A 10,080-nucleotide genomic window follows, 5' to 3' on the forward strand; every position below is an offset into this window, starting at 1 on the left:
TCTATCTAATATTGTGTTGGTCATACTATACAATGATTTATAGCTTGTCTTTGTTGAATAATACAGAACATAAAGAGCTTTAAAAAAAAAAATTGCGTATTAAATCGCAATCGCAATATTGGTAAAAAAAAAATCGCAATTAGATTATTTTCCAAAATCGTTCAGCCCTAGCACACCTGTATGGAGCCGTGGACAGCTGACATGGGGTGACTCTGTTGGTTTTACCCATCTGTCACCAGGCTTGCGCTATAAAATGCGCATTGCTGCATCTGGGAGGGACGTCAAGGTCCAATTCTTGCTGTGTTTTTATAGGCCGAGACAAGCCCTGGATTTAGCTGAAGGATTTACTGTAGTTCTGTATTGGCCGCGAGGCAGACGGGAAATGGAAAGATGTCAGGACCTGCCGCAATGCATGAGACACAAAAGCTCCACTGGTGGAGAAAACTATCCCTAAATCTCGGTTTCTGCAGTCATTAATGGGTACATTAGCATAAAGGTAATTTAAAACCATTCTTCCTTTACCTCTCACTGTCTTTGTCACCTTCAGCCTCAATGTTTTCCTTTTACTTACAGCTAAGAAATAAAATTTTGGTTCTCACTAGAATGCATCAGTGCAACTAAATGCAGTATGCTTCTGGTACTAATACTCTGAAACAATCTAGTAATGTCAACACCAGTAAAGGTTTGGACACACTGACTAGTGGGGCTTGCTTCATCAAAACATCACTATTAGTATTGCTCTGACTTTTTTTTTTATTAAATCCTTAACACTTCTAACCCAAAATTTTGGCACATAACTGCAATGTTTGTGTTATGGACATGAAAGATAACTTTAAATCATGTGGCTGTAAATTTACCTGCACAGACAAATTCTAACATTGTGGTTCTGTAGTTTTTAATAGCAATCATCACTCACATTTCCTCCATTTTTGTATACGTGTCTAGATTTGCATTATTTTAAGGGGGTCTGAATACTTTCCGTACACACTGTATATTAGTGCTGTCAATTGATTAAAAAATAATAATCGCAATTGTTTTCTGAATTTAATCGTGATTAATCCCACCCAACATTAAAGTTTTTAAATATACTTTTATATTGCAATAATTTCAGATTCAATCTTCAAATTAATGTACAAACAACATAAAGACAGTATATAGTATCAATGATATCAATACTGATTTCTCTATAAAAAAATTTTCCTCTTTTTTTTCTTTGTCCTTTGATTAATAGACATCACAGCAGCTGGTTATTAGATTGTTTTGGCTGTTATTTCTTTAACCCTTTAAGTGCCACCCCCCCATTTTTGAATATAGATGTGAAAGTGCACTATTCAAACTTAAATTGATATAATTCATGAACGCTTTGGAATACAGACCTAAGGTTGGACTCTTTTTTTAAAGAAAGCAATCTGCAGATTATTGCAGAAGTAGAATCATTTCAAAATATTAAAGTATCAAACAGTTAAAGAAGTTTAAATTTTCTGTAAAGAAAATGCACTGTACCATTTAGATTTTTCAAAATATTTTTGAATCCAAAATTGCTATAAAATTAAAGCCTTATGTCTAAATAAGTTATGTTCCAAATTTGACATTGATATAAAAAAAATTGAGGTTCCTGAGAGATTTTATTTAGGGCATTATACCACAAACAGCCACTGGGCGCCATCAAAACTCCATGGAATTTTTTTAAATCCATTTTTCTGTCACAAATGTCTAAATATCTCTTGTCAATTTTACTACTATCACAAAATATGGAATCTTGAGACTCAGACCTTTCAGACGATATGCATTTTGTCAAGATTATAAAATGTTTTGATTCTAAAAGACCACAATACATTTTGTAATATGACACCTGACACCACCCACTAAGGGGGAGGAGACCGCCAAAAGATTTTAAAGTACCATTTCCATGGTAACGCAAGGTCCGATTTCAAAATGGTTTTCACAAGATGAATTTTGAGGGTTTAAGCTTTCAAATGATATGTAATTTATGATTATTACCAAGATATGTGACAGAGAAAAAAAGACAACGAAAAAAAGTCAACGGGCCCACCGGTGGGCTGGTGGCACTTAAGAGCTGTCGCTGCTGAACGTGACGCTGATCTGACACGCATCATATTTTCTCTCAACTCTTTTTACCTTTTCTGACCCACTTCAGGTTTTAAAGTCTCTATTAATGAGCGGACTAGTTAAATCGGGTGTGTTAGATGAGTGAGACAGTGCTGGGCTGCTCCAGGACAGTTTTGAAAACCATTTCAGAGACATGTTCTTAAATGTGACTCATATAAAATATATTACATGCATGCACAGTTTTAAGGCAGCTTTAATCGCCTTTTTGGTAACTTCATGACTTAACTGACCACGACATTGCATGCACGTAGTTTATTTCTCGATTTGATATTAAAGGATACAGGCTACAGCGCGCGCCGGCGCCTTTGTGCATGCAGTTGAAGCGCACGCGCTGCGAGCACAGTAACGTTTCCGCACTCGTTTGACTCGCGACTGGCGCTGAAGTGAAGTGGAGCGCGCGTCTGCGACTGAATAAATGCACTTCTTGTCAAGAGAACAAAAGTGACAGAAGCAGCAGTTGTGAGTGGGGTGGCCAATCCTAGCCCCGCCCCTGCGTTAATTGCGTTAAATATTTTTAACGCGCTAAACTGAAAAAATTAATTGCCTGCATTAACGTGCTAATTTTGACACCACTAATAAATATATATGTATATATATATATATATATATATATATACACATACATACATATATAAATATATATATATATATACACAGTGGGTACGGAAAGTATTCAGACCCCCTTAAATTTTATATAAAAGAAAACATAACCTATTCTGCAAGTGTACATTTAATTAATCAAAACTTGACAAAAGTGAGTGAAATTCTGTACTTGTGAACATTCGATTCAAAGAATCCTCAAAAAAAATGCATGGCTATTTTCACAAAAATATTAAGCAACTGTGTGTTTTTGTTTACATTGGTAATAAGAAAGTTAGAGGTAGAACTATTTTTGAAGGATCATGTGACAGAAGACTGGAGCTAAAAATTCATCTTTTGCCATTACATGAATAAATTACAATTTAAACTGGATTAAAATAGAAAACAGTTATTTTAAATTGTAATAATACTTAGGAATATTACTGTTTTTTATTTAGATTTTGGTTTTGATTAAATAAATGTATGGTAAGCATAAGAGAATTCTTTCAAAAACATTATTAAACAAAACAAAACAAAAAAATCACACCAGCTCCCTGCCGGTGAAGGGTATTTGTATGAAAGTACAATTTATATCTACAAAGCTAATTTCAAGCATTCAAGAATAAAATTAACATAGCTCCCTGACGGTGAAGGGTATTTGTATGAAAGTACAATTTATATCTACAAAGCTAATTTCAAGCATTCAAGAATAAAATTAATATAGATCAAAGGATTTTGATGACCAATAGAAAAGAAAAAATCCTCAGGTGTCCAAACTTTTGACTGGTAATGTACATCTACTGAACATGCACCTTGTCATTACAGGGCAGACGTAAGGGTGACGTATGCAGCATGGACACCCCATGCTCCACCTGACAGCTGCTGCCATGCAGTCCATTTTAAGCCATGGAAAAGGTGGGAAGTCCCACCCTCTAAAGAGCTGCTCTAAAAGCTATATAAAAGCTCCAAAGCTAGGCACTGGACATTTAACATGGGTTTAAAATTAGGAAATGTACTTAAATGAGTCCTCATCATCAGTCATGAAGCCAGTCTTGCTTTTTTTCCCTGAAGCTGGCACAGAGAGGAATCTTGCTGGCTCATCAAAAAATCCACCTCATTGTTATTGGCCGACCGATCTATGCGAGGCAAGATTTATACCCCAGCTCCACAGAGCTGACAGAATGAGAAAGTGAGAGACGTCTGAGGCCCAGGCGGGTGAGCTCCATCTGCTGGATCCTTCATTCATGGAACTACAGGTGGAGATGTTACCTTTGATATAGATAACACGTTAATATGATAATGAACTAGAAGAGAGAACTCATCGGCCAGGAAAAAAATAGTCGTTGAGCTTGTGTTATCATGTCTGGCCATAACTTTCCCATGACATGGCATGACATTTGAGTTTTCTGTCTCCCAACACCACAGACAGCTAGTGAGAAAAACACTGTGGGCTTGATAATGGAACTACAAAAGCTTTTGGCACAAGTTTCTCATTTAATGGTGTGCTTTGTTCCAGTCGCACCATGATGAGTGTAGCAGAAATTAAGACTAAAGGTCATTTGCTTTTTGCTAAACTAATTTTTATCATTTGTACTTTGATCCGTTTCATTGTTTTTGGTGGGAAAGTTACCATACTGAATCCCCACATCCAGAAAGCTAGAGAGAGAGTCTCTTCTAGATGAGCTAATGGATTGTTGCTGTACGGGCACAATTCAAATGCATTTCCAATGCAATAAATAAATGGACATCTTGGAAACTGTACAATGCTCTGATCCCAAGTGTCCACCTTAAGTATAATTACAATTTCCTACAATATGATAACAGTTTAAAAATGGAATCAAGGGATTCCAAGGCATAATGTAATTGTATTTAAAAGTCTTACAATGTCAGCAGAGAACAGATCAGCAACCAATGGGGGCATACAGAAGCGTAAATTCTTGCACATAAATCAAAAACAAAGAGAAAGGAACATTTTGTTAAGAATTTTAGGTTTCACTTTAAGGTGTCCATGTTATAGTGTAATTACACTGTTGTTACAATGTAATTACACAAATTTAAGTACTGAGTAATTAATTAACAAAATGCACTTATTATATGGTTAGTGCAAGGGTTTGGTTTATAGTTAGTTGCTTGTGATCATGCATAATTTACTGTTATTAATACAGTATAGTGAGCACATATAACAAGTGCAACAAGGATTATTTAGTTACTTATCTTAGAAATGGTCAAATCAGGGCCCAAAATTAACACTTACTATGCACCAAATGCAAGTAAAAAACTTGATTGAACCACTTCAATCTGCTTTTTGCTTTCAAAACACCCTACACAACACCACAAAACACCCTACTATGGTATATTTTAAATATACTGTAATATAGCATAATAACAGGCACAGTGCTTACTAATATAAATTAAAAATGGCAATTCACTTACTAATATAAATGTAAAAAATGGCATTTCATGTTAAAAAGTTTACCAAGCCGTATGCTAAATTCTGAATATGACTTTCAAAGACTTTCATTAACCTGCTAGCTGCATCTGATAAGAGTGGAGACGGGCCAAAACTCACACAGGCATGACTGCAGAGTCCTTCTGTCTCCACACACACACACACACACACACACACACACACAGAGCTGTGAATGAAAATCAAGCCTCCCTGCTTGCCCTCTGCTTGTGTCCCAAGAAAGAAATGTGCTCAGCACTTCAGATTTAGTGCTATGCAAGGAGAGGGACGTGACAAACTGCACATATTAGAAAGCTACAGTTGGGGAAACTGCAGAACCAATAGGTATCACAGCATGTATGTGCATCATTTGTAAATTTCTGTAAATAAGATCAAATGTATCTATATCTGTAGGATATTTTGCGCACACAATGCATTGCGTGTTCAAAAATGAAGTGTTTTAAAATTACATACAGAACATAAAAACTGTTCGTACACATACTAATCTCCTTTATCTTTCTGAAAGAAAGAGATGAATGTTAAGATATTCTTGGATCAACCCAGACATTAATGCCTGTGTATTTTCAACCAGCTGTGAATATGAGGAGCTGACCTGTGTAATTGCTTTAAGTCTGCTTTGGATATAAACAGCACTAATATGGCCAGACATTTCCAGTAAATGTATAATGGATCTAGAGATGCTTGCTCTTCATGCTCTTTGCAGGCAGCGTTCCTGTCATATACACCATATCAGACAAGACTACTGAAGTACAAAGGTCCGGCCATGCCTCCTGTAGTATTATTCTTCATAATATAATCTGATAAGCTTTCTTTTTAATAGAACCTTCCAAATGTGTGAGCATCACAATTGAAGCAGCATGATAAGAACCAGTTTTAGTCTCCAGGTCATAAGGTCCTAAGTTATTTAGGCCTACTTTAGTCAGCAGGATACTTAATGATTTTAAGTCCTATAAAGCAGCAAAATAGAACAAAAAACATTTTGAGAAATGTAAAAAAGCTCTTTAGAACAGCCATATTTCCTGTAACAAGATAGCATTGTATTATTGCTTACTTTTTTCTCGTCAGATCTTCCCTTATTTGCCTGAGTAGTTGTCTGCAATGTGTTTCCACAATCTCCCTCCTTGTTTTCTCTGAGTGCTCAATGTAATCTATGAGTCAGACTGTCATAGCTGTTAATGTCTTTAAATGGCATTCCTGATGGCATTGACTTCAATTACCGTTTACACTGGAATGGGTTCGAGCAATAACACCAAAGATTACTTCCTCTATGAGAGTCGAGAAGGATGTGAAAGGAAGATGAGGAGACAACCACAGCCCAAATCGTACATACACGGCTCTGGTGATCTTGCAGCGTATGGATGTACAGTACGTCAACATTACTACTGGTATGATATTCTGGATCATATTCTATGATAGATAAATGTACGATATAGTTAACACAGTTCCTAAAAAAGCAAAAGAAAGGAAAGACAACAGAAAGTAGTGCAAATGTTAACAGAGTAAATGAAGTGTCTATGCCCTGTGTTTGCCCCCCAGCAGACTCTGGTGTGAGGCACTGAGCTGAGAGAAGTAAGGGCACACTGATGCTGAGAAACAAAGTGGGCACGTGGCCAGGACTGCAGGCAGATAGAGGCACACATACTCACTCAGCATTCAGCCAGCTTGCAGTCTCAACTGTGCCAATTACCACTCTGCACATGAGGAGCAGGTCAATGGAGAGACTCTGCAAGTGAATCTGAACTGGCTCTATACAGCAAAACAGTAACCGCCCATTTTTTTTGGTTCCGCAAGTATTTTTCCCATTTATTAGCCCTACAGGGATTAAAAAAAATAAATAAATAAATCTTGTTAATTTATAGTCATTGCACATTAAAAATATATTGTATAAAAACAATATACTTTATATTTCACCGAACATATTGCAATATTTCGCAGAATATTCATATATATACACTACTGTTTAAAGGTTTGTGGTCGGTAAAATATGTTTCTGAAAGTCTATATTTATTAAGCTCATATTAATTTGATGCAAAATATGAAAATATTAAGTTAGTGAAATATTATTACAATTTAAAATTTTCTATTGTAATATATTTTTTTAAGTATACTGTATTCCTGTAATGGCAAAACAGCCATTACTCTAGTCTTCAGTGTCACATGATCCTTCAGATTTCTGTTATTATCAATGTTGAAAACAGTTGTGCTGCTTAACATTTTTGTGGAAACAGTGATATATTCAACTGTGATTTTTTGATGAATAGAAAGTTTCAAGTCTTTTGAATGGAAGAATGTACAAATATATGGCCTTACAAGGAATTCATCTATTAAATAGCCTTTAGTTTTTATAACTTAAAAATAAAGACTTGTCAACAAATGGCAATTTACATTCACTTACAGTATTAAATTAAATGTAAAAAAGTTTAATCCAAGAAGTTAAACTTTAATTTGAGCTTGTTTATTCAAGCTTTCCTTAGGCAATAATCAATCCACATGAGCCTTTAAGCATGTGAGTGTAATATTCGTCTCTGTTACTGGTCTCTTTTACTTACCTCTGGCAAACTGATACACTGAGGCTTTGCTATGAAACAAATGACCCAGAGCAAATGCTCTGTCAAATTCTTTACCGCAGCCCATCGATTCATTTTAACGTTTTAAAACCAGTGTGAATTTTACATCCTTTGTTATACCAAATCACCCCATGCCTACACGAGCACAAAAACCACAAATTTAAGTCATCAATTTGACATAGAACAGCGCAAGAGAGACAAGCGGCCTTGCTGAGTTACTGATGAATGAGAGTGTGTCTATTAAAGGTAACCTTCCTCCATTCCTCAGACAAAGTGGCTGTGACACTGTGAGTGGGTGACAGAGTGCTACACTTTGAGTGTCTTATTCTCTACCTTTCACCTGAATATTCACTTCACTGAATGTGGGCGCCTCTGAAGTTTGCTACCTCTCTTCAATCATTGACAAACTCTGGATTGACTAGAATTGCACCACTATCTTTATTGATCTATTAGTGGTTGTGTTGATCTTATCAAAAAGGGTTGAAATGAAGATGTAGTACCATGTAGAGCGAAACATTTAATTGAAATAAAACCGAAATCACAATACGGCTTAGTGCGATTATCTAATTGCTAAGGGCTGCAATTTAATTAAATAAATATATGCAGTGTGAGTTACAGAGTGAAGCACAGCACTGTGTTCAATTACATGCATACTTCCAGTGTTTTCAGGGTCTGGAAGCAGATTGCTTTGCAGTTCTACACAAACTGGGTCATTGCTTGCATACATTGCATGTATGCCTCAAACAACCCAAACTTATAAACTGGCTGTGGTCAACAAAAGAGAAGCTTAAGTGCTTCCTGTAGTTTTTTTTGTTTTTTTTGCCAGAAAGCTTGATGATTTAACATTAGAAAATAAAAGAAACACATCTATATTATAATTTTACTGTTGTACTGTAATAAATACAATTATGATTATAACTATAATAATATTAGAAATTACACAATTTTGGCCCAAAATTTCAGACCTACAAACAAGCGCACCAAACCTGGAGTTTAAAAAAAATGCATTTTAAATCCATGTGTACCATGTGAATTTTTTTCAATGCTGCTCCTTCCCATTAAAGAAAATTATTATTTTATAATTTCTTCACTAGGGGTGTGCCCGAAGCCGAATACCTTATTCGGAATGGCACGGATAATTGCTTCAAAAACGAATAGCGGATAACGAAAAATTATGCCCGAATATTCGGCTGAGGCTGCAGCACAGTCTGGTGTTTGCTAGATTCACAGGTGAGCCAGGGGATCAGCGCGATATTTTACACAAACCTCTAAATTCACGCAATAATGAGTATGTGAAGTGAATGAATGTAAACTTTATGAATGAAAAGAGCACAAATTAAACACCGCATTGCTGTTGCCACTCCGTGCATCTCTCAGAAATCAGAGCTTGGCAAGAGTAGGCCTAATATTACCTAAAATAATACACAAAATCATACATGTTCTACTATTTGTGTATATATAAAAGGCAATGAATGATTTAAACCTTAAATGCTACGATATGATACACGAATGAATAAGCACAGCGCGATCGCCAATCAAACAGCCGTGTTGCCGTCTCTGCACGTCTGTCTCTCAAAAACCAAACCAGCTCTCTGTCAAAGAGTAGGCTAATAATCAACTTAAATACAGATACATTTTCTACTAGGCCTACATATTTGCTTTCTTATCTTTTGCTGGTTTGCGTGGCACAGGCACATTTGTTTAGTGAAGTTCAAAAAAGACTAGTTTAAAGAGTTCTGCATAATGAAAATGTGTGCCTTGAATTCAGTCATGTTCAAATGATCACTAAATGTTTGTCATGAAATCCTCCTACTTGTATGATACATTTTTAGAAATTATTAATTTTATATTTTAGAACACTGAATAGGGCAAATAGTCGAAACACAAATATTTTTCCATACTCTGTTCTTTTTTTTCCCATAGGTTTTCCAGACCTGAAAATTACTTAAGTGAAATACTTTTTTTAAACTGCGCAGGAATCGGTAAGCCAAAGGAAATCATGTTGTTTTACATAAACCTCTAAAATTACAACGCAGTAACAAGTGTGTGAAGTAGTTAAATGAGTTTATGAATGAAATAATCGCAAATAAAATAGCAGTGTTGCAGTTGCCTTTTTCCATGCATTTCCTGGAAATGACTTAAAGGGGTCATATGATGTTGCTAAAAAGAACATTATTTTGTGTATTTGGTGTAATGAAACGTGTTTATGCGTGCCCCGCCTTTCTGAAACGCGTCGATTTTTACAAAGCTCATCGGTTATCCAGTGCGGCCGAATACCTCAAGCGTGTGAAGGAAATGTTACGCCCCTTACCATATTGTGATGCCTCTGATGCCTCG

The 10,080-nt window shown here is 35.9% G+C and overlaps 1 protein-coding gene across 2 annotated transcripts in view; it reads right to left on the bottom strand.

The window, feature by feature from the left end:
- The window catches only part of gosr1 (golgi SNAP receptor complex member 1), a 25,459-nt gene that overhangs the window by 7,950 nt on the left and 7,429 nt on the right, over window positions 1-10,080 (bottom strand). The gene's annotated exons all lie outside the window — the stretch shown is intronic.

The sequence above is a fragment of the Sinocyclocheilus rhinocerous genome, unplaced genomic scaffold (genome assembly GCF_001515625.1).
Source record: "Sinocyclocheilus rhinocerous isolate Xijiao unplaced genomic scaffold, SAMN03320098_v1.1 scaffold166, whole genome shotgun sequence".
Taxonomy (NCBI): domain Eukaryota; kingdom Metazoa; phylum Chordata; class Actinopteri; order Cypriniformes; family Cyprinidae; genus Sinocyclocheilus; species Sinocyclocheilus rhinocerous.